Raw genomic sequence first — 25,382 nt, 5'->3', positions numbered from 1 at the left:
TGACATTTATTTGTAGTAAAAATAATTATTTGCTTACAGGATTAAATAAGCTCGTATAATATTAAAATAAGCTCACCTCCCTCGACCTCTTAGTTACAGCCAGTTCAAAATGTGTTAGAAAGTGTAGATCAAAACTGTGATTATTTGAAAACAGCAACCAAGGAGCAATGCACATAGAGAATCTCACATCAAAAACACAATTTCTTATTGGGACAGCATCACTTTTGGCTACTTTGGAAGCTTTAACAGCTTTGTTTTTTCATTACCATTGTACCAGGCTAGTAATTTCCAAGGTCACTAGAAACTGAACTGCAGGGAACAATCCATTATTGGCAGAAAGCTAGACTGTGTGACCCCAGAGGTCTTTCCCCACCTCTGACTTCGATTATTGTATCAGGTTTTGGTAGAAGCAATGTTCAGCCAACCATTTTAAATTTAAAATAATGAAGGTTTAAAAGCATCCAGGTGGCTGTGGAGATTCTTTCTGCAGATGGAGAGATTTTATGGGGCTGATTGCCCTGCACTTCTACCAGTTTTACTCCACAGTGCAATGCAGCATAATTTCAGAGCGGTTACTTACAATTCACTTTGATGTGATTGTGAGGGAGGAGCAGGTGCTAAGACAGCATTAGAGAAAGACCTATTAAATGTCACATCTGATGCTTCAAAAGCTTTTAGTTTTAAGCACTGAACAACTATCAATCAACATATGATATCATTAGGAGAAGCATGCAAAAGCAATCTGAATGCTGCGTATTTACACGTGCCATGATCATCTGCTAATGTACACATGTGGTATTAACCTATATGCTATGATGTGGTACAGCAAGCAAGGGAATCATATTCTTTCTATATATTAGCCAACCACAAATGGGAAGCTGTTGCCATTTCTGGACTTCCCAATATTCAGCATTACCATATGACAACCTTTTATTGCTAACTTGGGCCTTTCTAAAGATGACTGAGATTGGCAGACATCACTGAACAGATGTTCCAAACAACTTTACCCCACATCTAGAAAAAATGTGGAAAAAGAAATTGTACTGACTTTTTTGGGATAGGGAAGAGGATGGAAAAGGATGAAGGAACCATGCCCTGCACAGGCAGATTTCTGCAATAGGAGGCTTTATTCCTCTACAGCAAACCAAGAGGAATTCTGAGGAAAAGATCAACACATGCCAATCAACATCAACATATGCATAAAGACAGAAAAAAAAATGGTCTGGCAGGAAGACAGTTTTTATTATACTCACTGGCGCATAACACATTACATACAGCAAGACAAAAAATGATCTTATTAGCCCTAAAGTGGTTTAAATCTTAAAGGTTTATACCTGGGAACAACTAAGGCAACTAACCTCAAAATATAAAGAAATCAACATTTATTATTTCAGAAGATAAGGCTGAGTGTAAAAGAATTTCAAGAGGTCAGATATGTTGCTCTAAGTACACAAAAGAACTCAGATCTCTGGTTTACTTCAGCTGTCTTGAAATCCCTTGTAAGAAAGACTCTAATAACCTTTTCAAGATCAGATGCACATGAATATTTGATGTTACTACAGTCATTCTTACTAAACAAATACAAAACAATAGAGGAAACTGGAAAAATATATATATATATCTATATATCAGAAAAAATATTTCTAAGTAGAATTATTTTTGAATGGCTTCATGAAATGTCAAAAGTGCTTTAAAATAGCAAATTTACTTCTGACAAGGAAGTAAAAAATCACAGTCAGGTAGTAATGTTGTCAATTCAACAAGAAAATACTTCAGAAAGTATAAAAACTATATCAACATTGTGTGACTAACATCAAAGGATCGGTGTAGATGTTGGATATTTTATTATATGCCCCCAAATACTTCAGATGGGAAGGAAGGAAAAAAAGGGACATCTTTTAAACTGTTTCTGTTTCTGTTCTCTTTCATTCCAGACAGACACTCCTGAATTTATGTTCTGAGTTTTTACCTTTCACTTTTTCCTTTTTATGAACATACGAACTAGAAATAAATGTCTCTTCCCTCACCTTTTGCATTGCTGACATACTAGAAAACATAATTTGTGTATCTTTAAATGTTCATATTTTCAACTGATAAGCACATCTGTTTTTGTATGGTTCCTGACATCCTCGAAGTTTTGAGCATGTGTGATATTTTGAAGTATATCTGGAAAATCTGCTGTTGGTATTTTCCTGTCAGAAAAGTGAGAATTGATTCACTCAAGACAAATTTCAGGCTATTCAATTTTGATAAAATCTTCAAGATAGAAGGCACTGCTCTTTCTTTGACTTCTACTTGGCAGTAACAAATACAAATATCAAGAATAAATAGGCTTAACCTGAACAAGGTTCATTAAGCCATAACCAATTTTTCAAGGAAAAGATTTAAATGCTTGCTGTAGTTCCCATCCACAGCCTTATGTTAATAAGACATAAATAGCCCTGAACTTGGCTTTCAGTCCTGAGAAGGAAGTGGGATCAAACTGATACTGCTTCTAAACAGCATCTGCCAAGATATTCAGGGCTGCTTTAGGAGAGGGCAGCAGTTGCTTGTGTTCAAATTCTGTTCCCATGGAACTCAATGGCTAGAGTCCTATCTCTCTTCAATCAGGCCCTGAATTTACTCTGAGAGTTCAGTGAAGGTGAAAGAGAGAGACTGGTTTTATGTCAATCGGGGCTGTCAATACTATTGGAGCTCCCTTAGGAGCTTAGCTTCTCAAGCTCTGCTACTTTAGATGGACAGACTGTGCAGACAGAAAACACCAAACTGCCAAAAGGCTGTTAATATCACCAAAGGCAACGCTGGTATTTTAAATAGGACAAAACCTTTATATGGAAAGAAATGGGGACAACAGTGTCCCCTTCTCAAATTTGGCAGCCTCTCAGGGAATCTTCCATGTCAGGAAAGGAACTTCAATTAAATTGGAGAATTCAACAAAAAAAAAGCAAACTTCCAACTACTTCTGAATACATAATTTCCTTATTCTTTCATTCATCGGAAGGCTGATACACTCGAGCTTCTACATATGCAAAAATGTGTATATTCATGAACATGTGCTTCATAAAGGAATGGGGAAGATGAAAGCTGTCATTTGCATTCAGTGAATCCTTTTCATTATTTCAGGTGCTCGGTAACTTTTTCTATCATCAGAGTTACTTAGAAAATATTGTCCGCCACCACTTCCAATTCATAGTCATATGGCATCGTCTCTCCAGCAATGGCAAGAATTACAATATATTGAAAAGTAATAACAAGAACATATTTATGTATTTTAACTTGTTTCACTATGAATATTTTTGAGGACAGAATATTTTTCAGAGTGTCAGGAAGCAGATAACATTTCTAGTATGGAGGTTAGCAACAAGTGTGTTATGAGCATTCACGTGGATCTTTAAACTCCTTCGTTTTGCTAATGTGATGAAAAATGATGAGAAAGTCATTGCTATTATCAATGAATGGTCAGTGCACAGTCAGTGATTTTTTTCAAACTATGTTTTAGAGAGAAAATAGGATTAATTTATTTTTCAGCCTCAGCAAATCCTCCTCCACAATAAAAAAAGGAGCAGAGCAATAATTGAGTTCACAATTACACTAAGCATTCAAATTGATCAAGTTTTGATAACTATTTTCCTTCACTCCCTTTCAAATTTTGAGTATTTTGATAACACTTTCATGTAGAAATCACACTGAGTATCAGACTGAAACATCCATGTAAGAATCAACCCCTTTGTCTGCCACAGATCAAACATCTTTAGTCTTTAAGAAAAACTTCATCCTACAGTAACATCAAAGCCACTTTGTAAGTAGACCTGTTTACTCATATAGTATTTGAGAGGGAGATGTGAGAGACATAAAACCTTTAGAAGGAAGGCTGGACAGAGCAAGTTGAAGTGCTGATATGGACATTCCCAGCAGGACTACAGTCTCTTCAAAGCCCACAAAGTTTATTTACAAAATTAATTTTGCAGTTTTAAGTTTTAAAATTGTGTTTCATGACCCAATCAACAGAGCAACTCTTTGCTCTACTGAGTCTATTGGTTGCTATGAAAGTTCTGTCACACAGTACTTATTCATCCTAAAGTAATAAACAAACAAAACCCTAAATCCAAGGAAAATTGTAGAACACAACCATAGCTATTCTGCTCTTGGAAAATGAAGATGAAAAATTACCAAAGGTGGTATGTGACATGAAAGGACAAAAGGACATGCAAGGACAAATCATTGGCTGAGTAAGAAAACCTTTAAGTAATGAAGCAAATAGATGTATCATCCTATCCCACACAGAGTGCTTGATTTGTTGAAGAACAGAGTTGATCATTTTATGGAGTAACAGATTTTATCCCCTAAGTTCATAAAGCTGGATATGAGGTCAGAGGACAGATCCTAACATATATACATAAAAGTATAATGAAAGTGCACTATTACATGTTCAAATCATTCTTTGCTACTCAGTGTTTTTGTATGAGCCAGTGCTTTTACACACACAAGCATCCATAAATAGTGCAGAATGGGAGCTGATGCCTTTTGAATAATATAAATGCACACAATCAATATACAGCATATTTGTCTCCTCTTCAGTAGGCCTACAGTTAAATTTTACTATATGATATTAATTGCACTTACACAGTTGATTATGAAAGCAAAACATGAGTTAACATTGTGTTGGGTTTCTACCATGTACCACTTTCACGATATAATCATGGAAACTGGGGAAACAGCTTTACATAACAGAAAAGTACCCCAAAGCAACAATTAAAAAACAAACATCTGCTTGGCTAGATTTTTTTTTTTTTTAAAAAAGTGATTTACTTTTGATAAACCGTATTATAGCTGAAGTAATTATCTCTAGTTCACCTCTTTGTCTTAAGAAATGGGAAGCAATCCTTTCATCTTTTTGTACAATAATTATTTCTAAAAAGCAAGAATATATTAGAAAATGAAAATAAATCCCAGGGGAGAAGTAGCATGGCAAGCACAGAGTTAGCATTTCTACTCTGTGAAATTACATAGAACAGGTAGAACAGCTAACTGTTTGCATACGTTGGAGAAATAGCATGCCGACTGTGAAGCGTAGTCCAGGTCTTGTTGCAATCAATGGAAACACTCCATGTACCACACAGAAAAACTATACTTAATCATATAATTGCAGAAGCCCCCACAAAGACTTGTTAGAGCTGATCAAAAATGACAGTCTGCTCTCTATGAGAAATTGCACCATTTATTTTACAGTTTGTTTCTGTTTAAAAATCTATTTTCATTGTTAAATTTTCAACAGAACAGCAGATTGAGAGCATCTGGTTCAGGCCTATTAAAATGTTCCTTTCTAATGTTGCTGATAAGGGGAATCCGTTTTAACGGAGACCATTAACCAGATACATTATTTTATGGAGACAAAATATAGAAACAGATGCTTCAGTATAGTATTGAAGCTTAAATAAAAATCCAAATAACTAAGCTGAAATGAAATATTAAAGCAACAGTGAAATGTAGTAACCTAACAGCATATTTTTTATTTTAACAAACTCCATTTCTCAACCAACTCTAGTGCTGGCCTCTGTAAAAGGGCATGAACAGATGAGGAACAAATCCAGTACAGAAGTTAATTAACGAGCTTCTTAATATCTAGTAACTATTTAATTAGTACAGTCTTCTTTAATGTTGCATTTTGCCTTTATTTTAAACAGAAGGCCTGAATCAGAGCTTAAAGTATTTAGGGAGAGCCTCCCAGCAACTTCAGTGGAATTTGGAGTGCAGATGCAATGAGCTGATAGTAAAAAATCTTTACTGTTAAGTACTTGTATTGAAAGTACTTGCATAGATTTTGGCATCAGCCTAAGTACCATTTGACCAAAGAGATTTCTGAGTGTGGCAGCTCTTTTTTAAATCACGTTGTTACTGTGTTTGATGTAATTCTCAAATTAACAGTACATCCAGTGCATTTATACCCATTGTCCTCACAGCCACTGGGTTAAGTTGCCATTTTTAGAGGCTAGAAGCTCGGCTCAAACTAATATGAGTATGAATCCAAAGCTATTCTACTGAAGCCAAAAGTAAATTTGAGGTAACCGTGAGCAAGAGCAGATTCAGGACTATGATTTCTGGCAGCGGAAGTGTATTCCTCAAACTTGATGCCACAGAAAACTTCTGCCTTATTGGGTGTCCCCTGGCATGAAGCTGAAAAATACCAGTTGTAGTTCATCCTTGGCACCCAGTGCTATGACAGCTCTTTGAAACTTTTTACTACTAGATAAAAGGGATGCAGGATCTTTGAGGAGTGATTTGTTTTGCAGTTTTAAAATTTCTCAAAGACCCTTTACAACCATAGAGGATGTCATTTTATCAAAGTAACCAAAACAAATAAGCACGTGCATCAGTTTGCAGAAAACATTTAATGCATCTGTGCTTAGACCTCTGTTTTCCATGACTTTAGGACAGAACCCACAACCAACTGAAATTCTGGACGCTTTGTTTTAATGTACCAATTCTTATTACAAACCCTAGAATACAGATTAATACCTCCTGCAAAAACACTATGATAGACTCCCTTGGATCCCTGACTGACTGGAAGAGCTATGCACCAAAAATTGAAACAGTACTGTAGTTTGGAAAGGAGTATTGGCTACAAGCTGTTCAAAGCACTTCACGCATTATCTTTCAAATACATCATAAACAAATATTGAAATGATTAGGTATAAAATGGTTCTTGGTTAAATCAGAATCAGAAAAGTCCCATACTGTTCAGTGGCATTGTTAAAAAGTAGATGCTTAAGAAACCAATTCACCTTCCTCCCATGCTGGATGTTGGAAACAGTCCTGCATCACGTTTTTCTCCATCGACAATAGCTAGCAGGTGTGACAGTTTTCAAAAAGCAATACGTTTTTAAAAAAGTTTTTGTATATATTTTGCAAATGCTGATTACTATCTGGGATTGTGACTTTTATGACTTTTTTCCCCAATTTCTTTAGTTTGCTTGCACCACTTTCATGCCACTGCCTTCTTGCACCATTACTGCTGCAGAGGCTTATTAGACTACACGCATTTGGGCAGGAGATGATTCCTCCAAGTGAAATGAAAAAGATGCCACACTTAAAAATATTCCTGAAAGCATTTCAAAACATTTTACTGTTTTTCATTGTGAATTCCTAAACCACGACTGGCTACATAGGCAGTTCTGCCATGTGTGATGAGAAGCTAAAAGAGATGAGGTGACCAATATCCAACTATCTCAAGACCCAGTGAAGCTGATGTAAATGTACTTCCAATGCTTTCAATGGGCATTGAAGGTATTGAGCACACGTTCCTAGCCTATGACCTGAACTGGAAGTATATACTACAGCAGTTATTATGAAGTTCCTCTTCCTAAACTTATTTTCTCTTCCCTTCTACCCTCCAGGGTTTTTCTTTCAATACCACCACCTCAAAATTAAGGTACTGGTGTTTTATTGGGTCTTTAAACTTAGAGCTGTAATCCCTTCACATTAGTAACAGGTAAAGAAAGTCAAGCCAAAACTACACAGAGAGGTTCTGCTGCCTTTCAGTGTTGACTCTTACCCCAAATAAGCATTAAAGCTACAAGTTCATATACTGCAGTAGTGAAGCACAGGAGAGGTTTGAGCTGGCTCATCCTTTTAAGTATGGAGCACTGTGACTTTAGCACACTGACTTCATACCGAGTATCACTTGAATGATCCTGTACCAGCACGCAGCAGCTTTACCTGTGGTCCCAGAACTGTAACGTGAAGGCAGAAGCTGACTGAAAAAACACCCTCTAAACGCGAACTCCAAATCATTCCTTAAACCCCATCTGGGATTGCCCTATGAGCTTTTAGGAAGATTATATTTCAAATACCTTTTTGCCCTCTTCCATAATCTCAGAAGTTATTTTGCTTGGATGAAAATGGAGACCTTGTATTTCTTACTGTTCAATTATTAAGGAACAGCAACGAAGTCAGCTTCATTTGAAAGGCTCAGCAATTTTTAAATGATCTCATGTACCGTAATTTATAATGGAAAATCAGGTACAAATAGTGTGAGATACTTTCTGTTTCCCCTCTAATGGAAGTAAAATGAATCTCTGGTAATGGGTGACCCTACTTGCTTCTGTGGTCACCCATTTTACTTTTTAGTGTTCTCTTTAGTACTCTCAGGAGAAAAGAGCAAATGCAAAGCTTTTATCTGATGCTGCTTCTCAAAACAATAGCTCTGCACTTCTGCTATAAAATCTATTTTTACTATTCTCATAAACTAACATTATTGATCACAGAGACTTTGCTATTATCCCACTAAGAAAAACTTACTTGTGCTGACAGTCCAGAGAAAAAATGGTTGGGATTTATGCAGTACAAATAATTAATTCTGGTTCTGCATTACAAGGTTACTTCATGTACCTGTTTAACTGTTTATTTATTATTTCACATTGAATTTATTCAAAGTTTAAAATTAAATTATGCACTACTTTTTATTTAGTATTTATTTCTATAAACCAGAAAATTACCAGCACATTATCCCTTGTCTGTGTGACACTGCTAACTAACCCTAACTAACACCATGAAGAAAAGAAAATTCATTTCAAGCATATGTTTTCAATATAAATAAGGAAACCTGGCCAAATGTCTTATGTCAATACAATGATTTCTTTCCACCAGCATAATGATAATTGCTGTACACAGACATTTATTTTTGACTAATTAAGGTTGAGTCTTGGCATTCACTGCTCACACTCTAACATATGTATACCATTAATGTCCAGAACAGCATATGCAACCCAGTGTTAAACTGCACAAGGAAAAAATGCCTCAGTTATGACCATTAGCTTATTTAATTCAGACGTGGATGTTTTAATACTACATTTTGTTTACAAACTGTGGGGAAAGAAACATCTGCTGTGTCTTTGTGAATGGTCCTTGCAATAAAGAAGCGGGCACATACATACCATGAATGTTTTCATTATTTGCAGCTCTACTCACAGCCCACTAAAAAGTAGCAATAGAAATTTTTATGATAGGAAAAAAGGCTTGGTTTGGGTAAACACGCCCTGTGCATGGTCAAAATAATAACACTTTGCCAGTATCAGAGCTGAAACAGCGTATTCCTACAAGCTCTGATTAGTGTCAATGCGTGATGTATTCCTATGTAAATGAAAGCTTAATCCCGATTTTTAATCTGTTCAACAGTTTAAAAATACTCAGAAATATTAAGATTTATTTTTTTTTTCAGACTGCCTAATGAAAATCTTTTTTATTTAAATCAGTTCTAATTAACACAACACATTCCAACAATGAATATTGGGTGCAGAAGCAAAAACTCCAACCACTTTTAATCTAAAACATAGCCAAGCAATATAATTTTGCCACTACTGTGAGAAAGAAGGAAAAGCTGAAGGGAAAATTCATTTTATTGTTATTGCCCTTCCTTTAGTTTATTCTTCTGCATTCACTGAAAAATGTAATGTGTATGCCTTAAAATGAGCTAGTTTGCTAGAAGTTAACACACAGCATTGCCAGCTTCCTTGCGTAAATGCAGAATCACCTTTAAAAAGTGAATTTGACCCTGACTGTGTCAGAAGTGTAGCAAGGTACAGGCTGTACAGCCAAAACCATTTATAAGATGGGTAACTGACTGATTCTTAGAGGCAGGAGTTCATTTTACTGTGGTGGAGAATATCCAAATCACGCTAAGCACCTTGGACAGTATAATTACTGCGTGCCACAAAACCTCCCTGTGTGCTCTACCTTCTTCTCCTGTAAATAGGCCCTGGGGAAGGGAGGGAATTCATTGGAAACGACATGTAAGTAAGGACACTGATGGCCCTTCCCTGTTTCTCCCAGGTAGAAGGGGCAAGCAGCAGCTTAGAGCACAGTCAGCAGAGCCGTGGGACATGCTGCTCCTCAGGCCAACCTGCAAGCCCCAAGCCGACGAGCCAGGCTTTTTTGCTACTGACCTGAACCTCACCACTTGTCAGGTACCTGTGGGTGGGAAGCCAATGCGGTGCTGTTGTGCATGTGCTGGGAGAAGAAGGAAGGGCATTGGAAAAAATGGTTGGCAACTCCATTTCCTTGAATGGCAAAAAGGGCAACGTGAGGTATCCCTGAGATATACCATCACCTGGAGCTCCTGCCAGGACATAAGGGCTTTGCTCCAGCCTAAAGTAAGTGTCTGCCTTCAAGGCACAATTGTACCTGTGATTTCCAGACAGAAAGTTGCACAGTGGTTTCACTGGGAATCTTCCAGTAAGTCACCTATTTATAAAGATATTTTATCCGAAGGAAAGACAAAAAAAGTAAAATTATTTTAAATTCTTTTCCCAAGGCAATGGAATATCTTACTCATACTTCTTAGCTCTTTTCAAAATGTGTTGATGATACCAATGCTAAATCTAATGTGCTACAGCATAAGGCAAATTCTAACCCTTCCAGCTTAAAAAACCTTTATTGCCATCTGAGAGAACATTCTAGAATATTAAATAGATAACTCTAAACCCTTCTGAAATTGTCAAGTGTGGAGCTCTCAGCTAAGGGTAGACAAGGAAGTAAGCTTACAAATCAGAGGCTGAGTGATGGCCTAATCTCCTTTAACTCTGTGCAGTTCATGTCTCAGGGTTCTGTGAAGGTCATGCTACGGCTTGCTGTGCCATGGGTCCAAAGATTTGGAAAAGAGTATGAGTTCAATACTAAGATAGTAAAAGTAAAAATCAATCATCTACTCTTTCAGTTAAAAGTTTAGGAATAATAAGAACAGGAGTGAACCGAGCACAACAATGAAGGTGAGGGGAAAAAAAGGGTATAGAAATAGACAAAGAAAAACACATTAAGGAAATTAAAGGAAAAACAGGTAAAGATGGGAAAATAATACTTCAGAATCACCCTTGAAAATGTTCTAGCTTCACACAAAAGTGAGTGCAGTTGATATAATTCCTGGATGACAGCGGCTGTGGGCCTTCACAGGTACAAAGACTGCAGACAGAAAACATTTAAACTGAAGAAGTAAGTGGTTAAGCTAAATGTTACTGCATATAACGAAGAGAAAAACAGAAGTCTATAAAAGCTGTTTGTTTTTATCTGAAAACATAGGCTGACGATTTGTTCTGTTGCACTATGAAGAATTCACTAAGACTTTGGATAGTCTTGGAGTAACTGTACGGCATCAAAACATAAATGAAACTGAGGAAACAGTAGAATCTCATTCACACACACACACACACACACACAAATACAAAGGCCTGTTATCAAAGATGATTTGAAAGTTTATCTCGAAATTCTGTAGATGATTCAAACAACACTTCTGTGCCACGAGAGAAAATTAGAGATTACAACATGACAGATGAAAAATCACAGACTTTACTTACAGATAAACTATGTTATGAAAAATAAACCTCAGGGGCCTCTGACACTAAAATCCAAACATTCTTTAAGGCTTTGGTCCCCATTCCTTGGTTTGCAGGCAGATGGACACAGCCATGCTGGCACTATGTGAGCACTGTGTGCAACTCTGCTCAAAGCGTGATTACAGCCAAAAAGCAATATCAGAGTCTGGCCTGACAAAAGCCACCTCCAGCTGACGTGAAGCAGCAATTTTCTTCTGAGCAAATGATTTCATGAATCAGCCAGCAGGGAGTGACAACATTCTCCTGCCAGTGACTAAACGTACGACCTCTGGGTTGCAATTTCCATCAGTTTAATAAGAGCCCATTGCAAATGTGATCATATATTTCACTCTGCTGTTAATAGGAATGCTAATCTTTCCTTTCCTTTTCCTTTTCTCTTCCTTTTCTTTTCCTTTCCTTCCCCCCCCCCTTTTTTTTTATTTTATTTTTTGCCAGCTTTATTGCCTAAAATGTAAGTATTTCCCCAGAGAAAGAGAGCAAAGTCCTGCCCATGTTGCTAATAAAACTTGAAAACAACACAGCAGAGTAACAATTAAAGAGCAACAGCTTTTCTGTTCTGAAGAATGTGGCAGGCCTAGCAGAGACCTCATGGCTTTGTTCTGCCATGAGAAGGCCAGCTCAGTACAGTCCCTGCTGAACTTAGGCAGCCTGGTGAGAGATAAATAGACCCCAAGTGAGAGGGAGAGAAGCTTTTTCCCCAGAATGTTTTCTGGTACAGATCCAGAGCTGATAGAAAAAATCCCAGAGTCCTGAGGATGGTCAGAAAAGGAACAATGAAGTTTAAATCAGGGATAAGGTAAAGACTGAATAACAAAAGCATGAACACTCCTAAAGTTTAAAATATTCTCCAAAAGCTTCAGTTCGAGTCTGTGCACAAATAAATAAATAAATAAATAAAATCCCTGGATAACAAACCACAATGCATTGCTGTTAGTATTAATGCCACCATATTAAACACAACAGTAAAATACTGTACTGCCTTACGAGGTTTCATTACAACTCTAAAACATGGTAGAAAGTCATTTATTTATAGCTTTAATAGCAGTGCTGAGGAAGGGAATAATGGAAACCTAGATTTTATTCAGCATCAGGATTCCAGCTGATTGTTGCTCCTAAAAGGAGCAGCAACAAATGTTAGAAATGCTGCTTTTGAGCCACATTTGTTATTCCTATGTTATTCCTAAATACCAGCATGTGACGTGATGCAATCATACTGAGACAGGGCTCAGCACAGTCTGTTTGCACCAGACTGCATTTGCCCCTAGATTAGCGAAGATGAAAGTGCAGGTGGGGCAAAAGTTCTTTCTTTTAGGGTGCTTTTGTGCCCAGAGTAATAGAGCATGTTTGCTCCAAGAAGGCTTGTTTACAGTATTAGAATAATAAAAAAAATATATTTATTTGAAATGGTCAACTTGGACCAAACAAGCTTGCATTTATTATCAGTTTTTACTGCATTTATACAACATAAAAAAATGAACACAAGAGTTATTCCAGGTTTAATCCAACATCTCTTATTCCTGCTTTATAAATCCTTTGTAGGACAGTCTATCATAGTAACTGAACTATTCATATTTACACTATGCAACTATACTAGCTTTGCAGGATTAGTGTACAAGCACATTTATGTAGTTCTCAAGCTGTGTCACACCGTGCTCCTCCAAGGTAACTTCTACTGCAACTTTCTGTATACTTAACAATAATACACTACAATATACTTTATTAATATACTTTTTTTTTTTTTGATGGTGCTTATCACAGACTTTGTTTGCAAACACCTCACAAGCACTAATTAATTCATTCTCCCAGTAGGCAGTATTCTCTTTGTTTCACAAAGAGATGAGCTGCAGCACAAGTATATTGCAAATTGTCCAGTGTCGCACAGGCTCTGAGTACAGATCTCCTGAGTTCTTGTGTAGCATTTATTCACAAGACTAACCCTCCCAAAAGAGCTCTGTCTAGGTGCTTTATTTTCTCAGTCTCCTTTCCAACCCCACTCAGAGGGAAAATCTTCCACTGATCCACATGCCGCTTACTAAAACGCTTAATTGGAAGACAGCTCCATCTACAGTGTCTATGAAAATTGAGCTTGTAACGATGACCTGGATTGGAAGTCATTACAGGTATACATACATACATTTCTCTGTGTGTTTTTGTCTGTGCACACAACACATATACATATCTATATAAGTTCATGGTACTGGGCATCTGTGGCAAGTTATCAAATACAGAGTATCAGAACAATCAAAGTAAAGTAATGTAAACCTGCAAACAGACCTGTGCTATTTACTGTAATACTTAGCTATTCCTAGCTGACACTGCTATAAACCTAAAGGGCAATGTCACCTCATAGGCCGTACTCACATCCCTGTCATCTTCATTCAAAGATGTCTTTATTTACTTTCAATAAGTTTTACAGCCTGATTTCAAGAACAGCTAAGCACAGCTGATTATCCAAAGTTTACCTACCTTTGCAAACCTATGGGATTTTTCTATCACATCCCTACGTTGAACAGTCTTAGGCACAAGCAAAGAGATCGTTCAAGACACCGAGGCCTTTGAGAATAGCATATACAAATCATAATGCATGCATAGGAGAAACTTGAAGGTAAAGATGTCCATTTTCTTCCCTGCATTTATTGCCTCACTGCTTCTCAATCAATAACCTTTTTTTTTTTTTTTTTTTTTTTTTTTTTTTTTTTTTGTGTGTGTGTGAAGCCCCATCTCCTGTTGGCAAGGCCCACTGCCAGCGCTGGAACTCCCTCCACATTTATTCTCAGCAGTGCTCAGCTTGCATGCTAGGGCTCCAACAACTCTGCTGAGTGCTATTTCAGTGACCTTCTCTCCTCCACATGTGAAACGAAAACCCTCACTTCAACAGCAATGTGCTACTGCTGAACAGAAAACCAGTTTTGGGGGGATAAGTGCTTCAGAAAAAAAGACCACAGTGGAACCTGTAACCATTCAACATCTTTTTAAACGAGAATAATGCCATGTAATTGCTGTACTGATGGATTTAGCAACCAGGATTTAGCCCCTGAAATATAAAAATGTAGGCTTCTGTTGTTTGCTTCCTTTTTTGTTTTAAATGATTGATAATTATTTCACAAACGTCTTCCCCTGACATTTGATTTGCTAGATAATACATAAACATACAGTTTCTAATAGGTTTTCCGGCCTTTTAACCTAATTTATTTTCTCATTACTTTTCATTTCATTTCCAATTCTGATATAAAATCTATTTTCCAGATTTTTTTTTTATTTTTTTTTGCGTGATCTGAAGCTCCCTCACTTTTATAACATAAGGAATATTTTAAAATAACAACAAATCAAGATCAATGGTAGCAGAGAAGCAAAATCAACACACATTTTCAACTCTTTAATTTCATGTTGAACCAATACACATTTTTTCCAAGATGATTCCAAAATTATGCTTGAAACTAATAACTGTTTTGTGTATGTGAGTCTTTAAAATAGCTGCCTATCTTCCACATAAGAACAGTTGGGTGGGGACAAAAATGACAGCTCAGCATAAGAATACATCTATTTTTCTGTCAAATACTGACTGACAAATGCTACTCTATTGCAAGGATTTATTAGTTAATTAACGATTAAGCAGATCATGGAGATAATCATCAAGAAATGCAAATTACATCCTTCAAAATTGTGTAACACAGTGAGAGAAAATAATGACTAGAACTTGCAGAACATATATGAGTTTGCATAAAACAATGAAAAAAATCTGAATTTTAAGGGAAGAGAAATAGTAAGCATTCTAGCACACTCACTAATTTCAGAGGCAGTGACTAACAAAGCTTATTTCTTAATTTTTCATCTGAGCATTTGCACTTTTCAGAGTTGTAGTATCAGCTGTCCTGCGTGTATCTTTGGGATTATATTAATTTACCCAAATTCCTTCTGAATGAAGAATTAAACTGCTTCTTTTTCTGTCTTTCTTAGCTAGCATAATTCTGTTGAAGTCGGTGAGATCACATGATTATCTGTCTGATGGAGCTCAGTGTCCAGCTGCTATTCCATTCATAAACGCATAAAAATGCAGATCAGCGTTCTAAAGAAAACTACTTAAAAGTTTAAAGGATCATCCACCACCCGCCCCACCTTTTCATTTCTTTGACAGCAGTCTACAAGACCAGGAGTAAGACATGCTTTTTTTCCAGTGAAGATACTGAATATGCCATCAGCTTTACACAAAGGCCCACCAAAAATTTTTAGCACTACATTAAACAAATAATAAAATAATAATAAAATTATAATATAGCAATGTTTTTATATCCCCATATTATTCAAAGCATTGTTTCCATGCTCTAAGACTCAGAACAGAGGAAGTCTTCTGAAAGAGAAGTCTGAAGAGAACACTTCCAATCTGCTATTCAACCTATTTTTCTCTTCCTAAGTCCCTTCGCTTTTTTTGAAGGTGTGGTTGTGGGTAGAAAGGATAACGCAATAATGATCTTCAAGCAACAATACCTGTATTGTAAAATTGCAATTTATTCAGATGTCCTTTCCAGTGTAGCCTAAAGAAATAACCTGACATGCTAACAGACAGGTTTCTATTTAAACAAAAAAGAAAAAAGAAAAGTCCTTCAGAAATAGCCTCTAAAAAACATGTTTTTGACTTTCCTCCTTGAATTCCCCTGACAAAAGTAATGAGTGAGGTGACAGGAAACCTGATATTAATTCTGCGAGTTCTAACTAGATGTGCAGGAGATCTAAGCCCAAGGAATAGAGCTGGAATGCAGAGCAAATAGGCAATTATTCTGAGCAGAAGAATTCTGTGCCTGATGATGACTTGCCTGTCTCCGTTCTCCGGTGTCGGTTCTACAGAGACTGTAATCTTCTATGTTGATGCCTATATTCAATCTTAATGCCTGATATTGAGTGATGGGAAGCTGTAGGGATTCTTGCAAGATTCATCGTTAATGGGTTTAACTCAATTGGCATGTCTGCCTGGTATATTTCATAAATACATAACCTACACTACGTGATTGGAATAATTTCTTAGAACCATGCAGAGCACCCATCTCAACATGGTACTTTCCGTTCTACAGCTTTTGCCACCTTCGGCTTTACCTTTAGCTACTAACTTATCTTCTAAAAATAATAAATGCCTGCGGGAGGATATGCAATCATTTCCCCCTGCTTTGCACTCACTCATCCATGCTCATGCAGCTCCTGCCTTTGCAGTGTGAGGTCTGAAGGAATACAGCTCTCAGAAAGCAACTTTTGCCACAAGCTGGGGATGGGGCTGGGGAGTAAGGAACAGTACAGTTAACTGCACACCAGTAGCAAACTGGCTGAAAATACAGTTCTACTGTACTTTCAGTGCAGACTTGTGGACCATTCTAGACTGATGTAAGATACACTTCGAAAAAGAAAACTGTTAGAAACAAAAGATATTGCATGAAAACAAATTATTTGAGAAAGGAAAAAAAAAATCTTGCTGCAAATATGCTTTTCAAATTGTTTAAACATTTATCCAGCTGTTTTATTATTTTTTCCCATTATTAATTTTCTGCCTTTTGGCCCTCTCTTTTACAAACCCAACATCTGCTACCTTTGTTAGCACATGATGTGCAGCAGATTTATTTGTCCATAAGGCCTCTCTGCACATAACGCAACTGGTATGGTTTCTGACCTATCTGAAGGCTGTAATTCGCAGCGGACTGCATTCATTTGTAAGAATGGACTCTTGTGACAAGGATCTCCATGACCTACCAGCAGAAACATTCTTGGTATTTGCCTTCTCTTACAAACAAAAAGCTTGTGCAAACAACAAGAAGAGGAAAATGACGTAGGGTCCACCCCAGGGGAGGGTGTTCTACCTCACTGTGCCAAGCCTCTGCCGGATGATTCAGGCACAGTGATACCATGCATGGCTCCCTCTTCTGCTCCTGCCTTTTGTTTTCCTCTGGTCATCCCAGTCACTTCAAAATTAAGAAGGTGTACTGAATAAACTACACATTCTGATTTACAGGAATATCACGTGATGCAAAGTGTTCCTACTCAGTCAACACAAGGGAATCCTATGGATTTATTCATTTTTTTTTTAAGAGCAAGCATGCTGTAAAATCACTACAATGCAATCTTCATTTCCAATCCCACCCTAACACACAGACAAAATTATTTTCCAAATCTCATCAGATCTTCCTATTTTTGTGTGCCTTTTCTGAAGATCAATATGAACACGAAAACTTTGGCCCTGGGAATCAAATAAGGCAAGTCTGAAAAGTGAGAAGCCAGCAAAATGAAACAAGGAAAATCATATGATTTCAGTTTAAGATCAGATTGACAATGGGTTGTGTTTGTTTTTAACAGTCATGCCTAGTTAATTCCCTTCAATTAGTAACTGTAGAAACTTTAGTTTGAATTAAAAAAAAAATCAAATTACAAAGTAATTTAACAATGGTTATTACCACTTAGGTCTTTCAGACGTGCAATTATGCAAATCCACCAAGCTCAGTTCTGACTATATTTTCTTTACTTGGTTGAAATCACTGTTAGAAGAATGAATTTACATAATGGCATCTGCTATTCCTGTTACAAGTTGTATTTTAAAAATCAAGTGTGTGTAAGGTAACATCTACAACTGTTTCACTATTCCTGATGTTAAGTAGTTGCCATTTCAATTTCTTCCTCATTGTTTAGTAAGGATGTAAATGCAGGACTGAGAATGAGCAAGGAATCAAGAATACAGATTAGGATATTTGCCAGTACTGGTCTCGTTTCCAAAGCATACAATCTCTGAAATGTGCATACTTCATTTTCATACAGCCGGAAAGTATGTGCAGAGTTGGGTATAATAAAAATTCCCAGCACCATGAAAATATGTATATTTTACAAAATACAAAGCATAAAAACAAAGATTAAAACATTCAGCTCAATACTCCCTGCAGGTTCACTCCTCCAGTTCTCCTGAGAGGGGTATTTGAAGATTCTGGGCCCTACACTACTTCATCACATGACAGGTTAACAGAACGGTCCTTCATCTTTACAAGACAGCACATCTCAAACCATCTCTCCCTTTGTAATGTCCTTCTGATACAATTTCCTACCAATCCGGTTTTCCCTATTGCACTGAAAGATTTCATATTTGGTGACATCATGTTTTTCATCACACTTATTTCTTCACTTCTTAACTGGTTGACTTGAGTCTAACAGCGCTCAATAAATCAAAAGTAAAAATCTTGACCAAAAATAGCTTCAAGTTTCAATAACCTTATGATTTCACTTACAGAATAATGCAAAGGAAAACCAAACAAAAAATAATTAAAATGTAAATGGATCATTTTATTCCTATAATACCATGACACTAAGGGACAAACATCCTATCATCACCCTCTCCATTATTACGGCTTTGAGTTACTGGAACATGAGGGAGTCTATTGTGTTAGGTTCCCTACAACCAAAGAACAAAGCTTTTACTACTGAAATACAGAAGAAAAGACAACAGAAACATTAGACAATATTTGGCACCATTTTTCACACACAAGTAATGTCCTATGTTAATCTTCTGGTAGTGTTATTGCAGAGTTTCAAAGACGAACTAGGAGAACTGAGATCGTGACTTAGGGATAATTGTATGCATTCCAGATATAAACAACACAGATTTTTTTTTTTTTTTAAATGTATATTTTACAGAAATGGATCAAGAAAAAGGCATAACACCCCCCAAGTGAAAGTTAGATCAAACTCATGTTTAGGAACCCTGAAATATCTGAGGTGTTTGGTGATAATTCAGGAACTTTTTGTGACTTTTTCCGAGGACAGAAATGCTATGAAAATCACATCACTTTGGACAGAAAAAATAAGTACTTAGGAACAAAATAAAATACTGTGCTTTTGTCTTCTTCCAAGTTTTGTTTGTTTTAAAATTTTCTGTCCTTGTTCTCAGCTTATGTTATTTCAACTCAAGAGTTTTCTTCTCAATTTTAATTGGGAAAAAATCAGCACTTCTTTTACACGTTGTCAACTTTTCCTGAGTTCTGGAGCACATGTCCTTGTCTGAAGATATCTAACTGTCTCTAACTTTTTCTTTGAGTGACAAAATGAAAATTAAATCAAAGAAGTTGAAGTTCAGTATTGCTGCTGTTGACACTTTCCTTGTGAGTCCTTCTTCTCACCGTTTCCACTTAAAATATTTCTTCTAGTTATTCTTAATGTTCTCATTAAAAGATTTCATTGTTATGTATCTGACATATATTGTCCTTTAGAGTTTCTTGGATATAAAAATACTGAAACTGTGTTTTAACCCACTTTGAAAAAAAAAATTAATGAGTTATGAAACATTTCATAGAATGGTGTTCCCATTTTTTTCAAATTTTGGAACTTTAACATTAAACCTGAACAAAGAAATATCTGTCATTCCCTGTGTTTCTCTGGAAAACAACAACAGCAAAGTAACACACACACATTCAAGGACTTAAATCCCATGTCCACCTAAACCCTAACACCACCATCACTCAGAATGATTCAAAAGTCAACTGTGAATTGTGTCACATCTGTATGGCACGAATCGCAGAAATACCAAAAGACTCAGTAGGTGATTATTTAATTATTACCAGAAATAGAAGGGATAATAGCCATGCATGAATTCTGCCTTAGAAGGTAACTTCAAGGTAATACCTATGCCACAAAGAGTATACGATCTGAATTGGGGAGATAATATAATGAGAAATACGTACAGCATATTAGTAAATAAGTGAATTGAAAATTACACATATTCCATATACATATTTCTTGCTCTTTTTTGTCGTTGTTGTTAAGTCTGCAGCAAGACTGCACATTGCAGCAAGATTGCTAAATTTGTGAAGATATTAACACCAAGAAATTCTACCTAGGTGCTTATTTCTTCTCATAGCTTGCATTTGGGAACTGTGAGAGAACAATGAGGCTGGGCTAGATATAGATTTCTCTGAAGCCCATTTGTTTTATCTGTAAATAGTTCAAAAGCTAGGTTCTTTAAAAATGTGGCTGATAGCTACTTGCTCTCATCTTTTGCATTTTAAGCCACGCTGCTAAATTCATTTTTGGTTTTCTACTTAAGTAAAGAAACTTGCATTTATAATAATAACCCTGGAAATTCCTTATTCTACTTTCTCTAAGTCTTCTGTCCTGGTATTTATTGATTTGATAATGGTAACAGGCACTACCTACAATATGACATCTGGTGAATCAATCACTATTACCACAGTGTTACATTATAACTCGGTCCAAGGTTTTTGCGTTCACTGCACAAAGTAAATAATGTTTATTGCTGAAAAACTACCAACCTCAAGCCAAGCATGCTGCGTTATCGCATATTTTATTATAACTTGTGATACCAGACTATGCTCAGCATGCTCATCTGCGCACTGGCTTTCTGAAGGAGGACATGGGGGAGTCTCATCTCTCTGCCAAAATGAACTGTACAAGATAGTCATTACAGCTAAGTCCATAATAAAACACTGCTCTGCCACCCCCAGTTCAAGTAATTTCTTGTAGCCCACTGCACTCGGTATTTAACCTCGATAGTGAACTAGTTACTTTTCTCTCTCACTGGCAAGTTTGCACCTTTCCAAACCATTTTTTAAGAGACTTGCCAAAAAATAATGCTGCTGTTCCCCTTGCTCTGTGCAGCTAGAACCATTTTGTGTTGAAGAGAAACATTCTTTGAACATCAGTCCAATATTTACTGTAGGTTAAATCAATGAGTTCCTTTTGTGTTCCTTTTGCCTAAGGGAGGCTTCACAGTCTGATTTCTCTAAGCAATGCCTAATGTTATGGAGATGATAGCTACCTGCCTCTGCATGAATCTGCCTAAATAAAAGAGACTAAGCAGGTTTCATTAAGGACAACTGCTGAAGTTAAATGGCAACTGAGCCCCCAATCTCCAAAAAGTCAGTATCTTGTTATATTTTGCACCTGGTAGTATTGTGCTTCCTATGGAGTTTACAAACAAGTTTGCTGGGTGAAAATCCTGCTTAAGGTGGGTGCCCTCTCTCTAGAGGCATCAAGAAATGAAGAAGGAACTAACCACACAAGGAGAAAATGGTAGAGTCACACCAAGAATGAAGATGCCCTTAGACATGAACTCCACGTTTACAAAACAAGATCCCTTCATGTTAACTTTTGTGGGGGATTTGTTTCACCGTAAGACAGATACGTGCAATATAAACCTCTACATGTGAGCTGGTCCTGCTGAGATTTCTCTGTTCTCAACTGAGAAATAAGAGCAGACTTATGACTTGATACATACAACAATTTCAGATGTCTGTTCCATGACAAGATGAAACACTACTTAGACAGGCCTATTCCTTTCTGTTAACTGCATGAGGAGACCAAGTGATGTAGTGGGATGTAGGCTTCTACATACAGCCTGGTGATTAAATTCAGTCTCCTGAAGATCTGAGTTGTTACTTATAGAGGTGCTCACCAAAATGGAGTGGGATTTGATCTCTTCTAATCTTTCTGGCTATCAACAAAGATAAGTAAACAATATACTTAATATAATATAATGATCACGTTAAAAACAGGTTGAAAAGAAAATAAGACTATTAAATCATAGAATCAGCAATGAAAGTAGGAAATAGCACTTTACACATGGAGTTAGTGATTCTGATTATTAAAAACTGAGTGTGTTGGCTGCTTGCTGATGCCATGGCAGAAGTTAATGTCATGGATGCTAAAGGCACATTATACTGCTAGTATTGTGTCAAGTGGCCTACTGTAAACAGAATTCATTTTCCAAAACTGAGTGGAAAACGAACCTTCATCTTATACATTAAACATATGCACATATTAAACGTGTGTGTAAACATATGCATCGCAGTGTTGCTAAGAGTCTGTGTATGTATGAGTATCAACTCTCTGTAATATCTGAAGCTGCTTACACACAAGGACATTCTCTTCCTTGTTTGGGTTATGCTACTTTTAGATTAATGTATCCCTTAGCTTAACGGGTCTTATTTCCAACACAGTGATGAATGAATGTGAATGAGAGCTCTGGGTGAAGGATTCCTTTCAGCCTTTTTCCCGTGCAAAACAAGGGAACATAATTAGGAGGAAAAAAGAAAAGGAAAAAAAAAAAAAAAAAGAAAAGGAAAGAAAAAAAAAAAAAAAGATTAAGACTCCAGTATCTCTTTCTTTTTGACTAGTCTCTTTTGCACTGTGGAAACAATCTTCACCAGATGAATAGGTGAAAAATAAAAACAATAATACAAATGGCCATTGTCTAGCTTTCTCAGCCTACAGAAGTCATTCATGTCATTCATATCTGACACATGTCCCAGGCCCTGTTCCTATATTCTTCAGAATAGTCAGTTCCTTACTTCTCTTGGTGATTCACTTATTCTTGTATTTTCACAGCAGCCCAGCACAGCAGTTGCTTTCAATGAAAATAATGAGAAGTAGAAACTGCTGGTCTGGCTTGGAATTTGGAAAGAATCTCAATATAAAATCAAAATTAACTTAAATGTCTCTGGATCTGGCACTGCCGCAGCTTCTGAAGCTTTCATTTTTTTCCACCAAGAATTTTCAGAATAATATATATTTATGTACTTTCGGTATGTCTGCAATACAAATTTGATTTGTTTCTCCTAGAAGCAATTTATGTTTAAATTCCAAAGCTGTAGAGGTCTGAAGAATGCTTACATTGACTTTATCATTGGCAAACCAACATACACAATGATTAAAAGCAGAAGGCAAGAGCTTATAACCAGTCCATTTAGAGAAGTAGCCACTTGGCAATGTTAAGGTGGGATAAAAACAAACAAAACAAGCTTTCAGAACTTCAAAACAGATTTTTAGACCCAGCAGGCTTGATCCTTGTGTCTAACCGATGTAACCACTTATGTTCAGCACAAGAGCTGAGAGAGGTACAAAAGTGAAAAAGTTTGAAAGCCATTTTTTACATGCTCCTAGATGCATTCACAAGCCTGCTCTGACCCTTCTTTGAATTGAAGGTGGTGATGGAGAGGAAGTTGCAGCAAAGGTTTTAGGCCAACAGCTCTCCCCCATGGAGGACTGCTGTTTTATCCCCTATTTCCAAATAGTTGGAACTAACAGAGACAGCAGTGCCCACTGGGATGCTGTAATCCAGCTAGCAGAAGAGGAGAGAGGAAAGTGTAGCTATGGGAGAAAAAGGAGATGCTCAGACATAAGAACCACTGGTAAAAAACACCCAACCAAGGAGTGCTCCTTGGGAAAAGCAGTAAGCGATATAAGGGAAGGGGACTGGCTTCTTGGAGGTTTAATTTGGGACTCCTTTTTATGATGATATAAGAGGATTAGTCCGCCTCCCTTTGTCAACAAGGGAACCTTAACTCTACTTATTTTATGCTAAGTTTCCTCACCTTCATGCAGCTACCTTTGACCATGGTGACCCTTGATCTCATTATAGTTTAGACATTTATGCACAACAGACAGCAAAGTGTTAATAGGGAAAATTGGCAGGTTTCTAAGTGGTCTATTTTTATTTCTGCAATATTTTTCCCCCTCTGGAAAAGCTAAAAATCCTATTAAAATAATTTGGCTGCCTTTCACTCTCTTCACTAATCAGACTGGCTAGCAAGTGACTTCTTGGTAGCTGAGAAATACCTGTCTTCCAAACTTTACTAGTAACACCAATTAACACAGCAGGAAATATAAATATTTCTACCATGCAAGCAATCATTGCAAGGCAACGACACTCTTCCTTGATCAGGGTGAATAATGACTCCCAATACCTGTACAAGTTTCTACTGGAAAAGAGAATAGGAGAAATGTATTTTTAACCTTTTTCAAGCAAGACCAGCTAAATTCTTAATAGAAAAAAAGAAATCCCCAAACTGTATTTGTCAGAATGTGAAAATGCATGTGAGATGTAATGTCTATTAGCTTCTATTTAGCGTCTTCCTCACACCAGGGAACTTTATAATAAGAAGCAGCTGTGGAGAAATCAATGTTGGCCTCCATGGATGTTCTGTATTCATAGGGATGGCTCCTCTGATTGATTTGTTGGCAACATGAGATAAAAACAATTTAAATTAAAAAAGAGCCTAATGAGAGCTAAAGTCTGTATGAGAAAAGAGTGGGAGACTAACACCAAAACAAGGAAGAGATCTCTAACAGCTCCTCTGACCTTGCTTTATTAAAAGTTTTGTGTACATGGACAAGGACAAGGACAATGGAAAGAGAAAGCCTTCTCCCCTAAACTTGCACCCCCACTTCACACCCCGAAGGTAAAATAATCAGATCAAAACACTTCCCTCATTGCAGAATATGAGAGGGTCTATTTGGCTGGAATAATAGCAGAGAGCCATTTATTCTTCTCCCATTTACAGTCCAAACAGTCCTATTCTTATTTCTTTGTGCTTATAATAATGACTCCCTACTTGCACTATGAAAAGCTAATCCTAAAAGCTCCCACATGGCAGTATTGGGACAATGCAAGAGTGCAGTAGCTGCGAGTCAAGCCAGCACCCAGTACTACCTTCAGAATATATTCCCCCCAGAAAAAAAAAAAAAAAGAAAAAAAAAAATGCTTTCCATAAATATTCAAGCACATGCAGAATGCCCCTTTCCTCATCCGTTTCAATGCACCACACTATAAACACGTATGCTTCATAGCCACAGACACCTATCTCAGCAAATATTAAACAGGGAGCCTACACCTGAAGGAATCAGAGGGGGACCTGGAGCATTCACAGAGGTACAGATGAGCGAAGCTTGAAAACGGTATGAAACATAAATTATCCTTTACATAAATGCAGCTCAGAGCCACTCTCTATGTAAAACGCTAACTACATGTTCTTGGTGGGCAATCTTCTGACACATTTTCTCTGCAATAGGTGCTGCGCATCCCTTATCTGCACTACAGGTCTCTGCTGTATATACTGACGGTGCCTAGCACACAGAAATCCTATTGAGATCAATGAAATTTATATGCATAGAAGGGGCAGGGAATGAGCAACAAAGATCCCTGAGGTAGATAAGAGTCTTAAAAATCAAGTTCAAGGAAGGTGA

At 37.0% G+C, this 25,382-nt stretch overlaps 1 protein-coding gene across 14 annotated transcripts in view; it reads right to left on the bottom strand.

The window, feature by feature from the left end:
• RBMS3 (RNA binding motif single stranded interacting protein 3) overlaps window positions 1-25,382 on the bottom strand; it is a 708,203-nt gene that overhangs the window by 92,286 nt on the left and 590,535 nt on the right. The gene's annotated exons all lie outside the window — the stretch shown is intronic.

This window comes from Oxyura jamaicensis, chromosome 2, assembly GCF_011077185.1.
Source record: "Oxyura jamaicensis isolate SHBP4307 breed ruddy duck chromosome 2, BPBGC_Ojam_1.0, whole genome shotgun sequence".
Classification (NCBI taxonomy): Eukaryota; Metazoa; Chordata; class Aves; order Anseriformes; family Anatidae; genus Oxyura; species Oxyura jamaicensis.
This window is presented reverse-complemented; position numbering and strand designations above follow the sequence as displayed.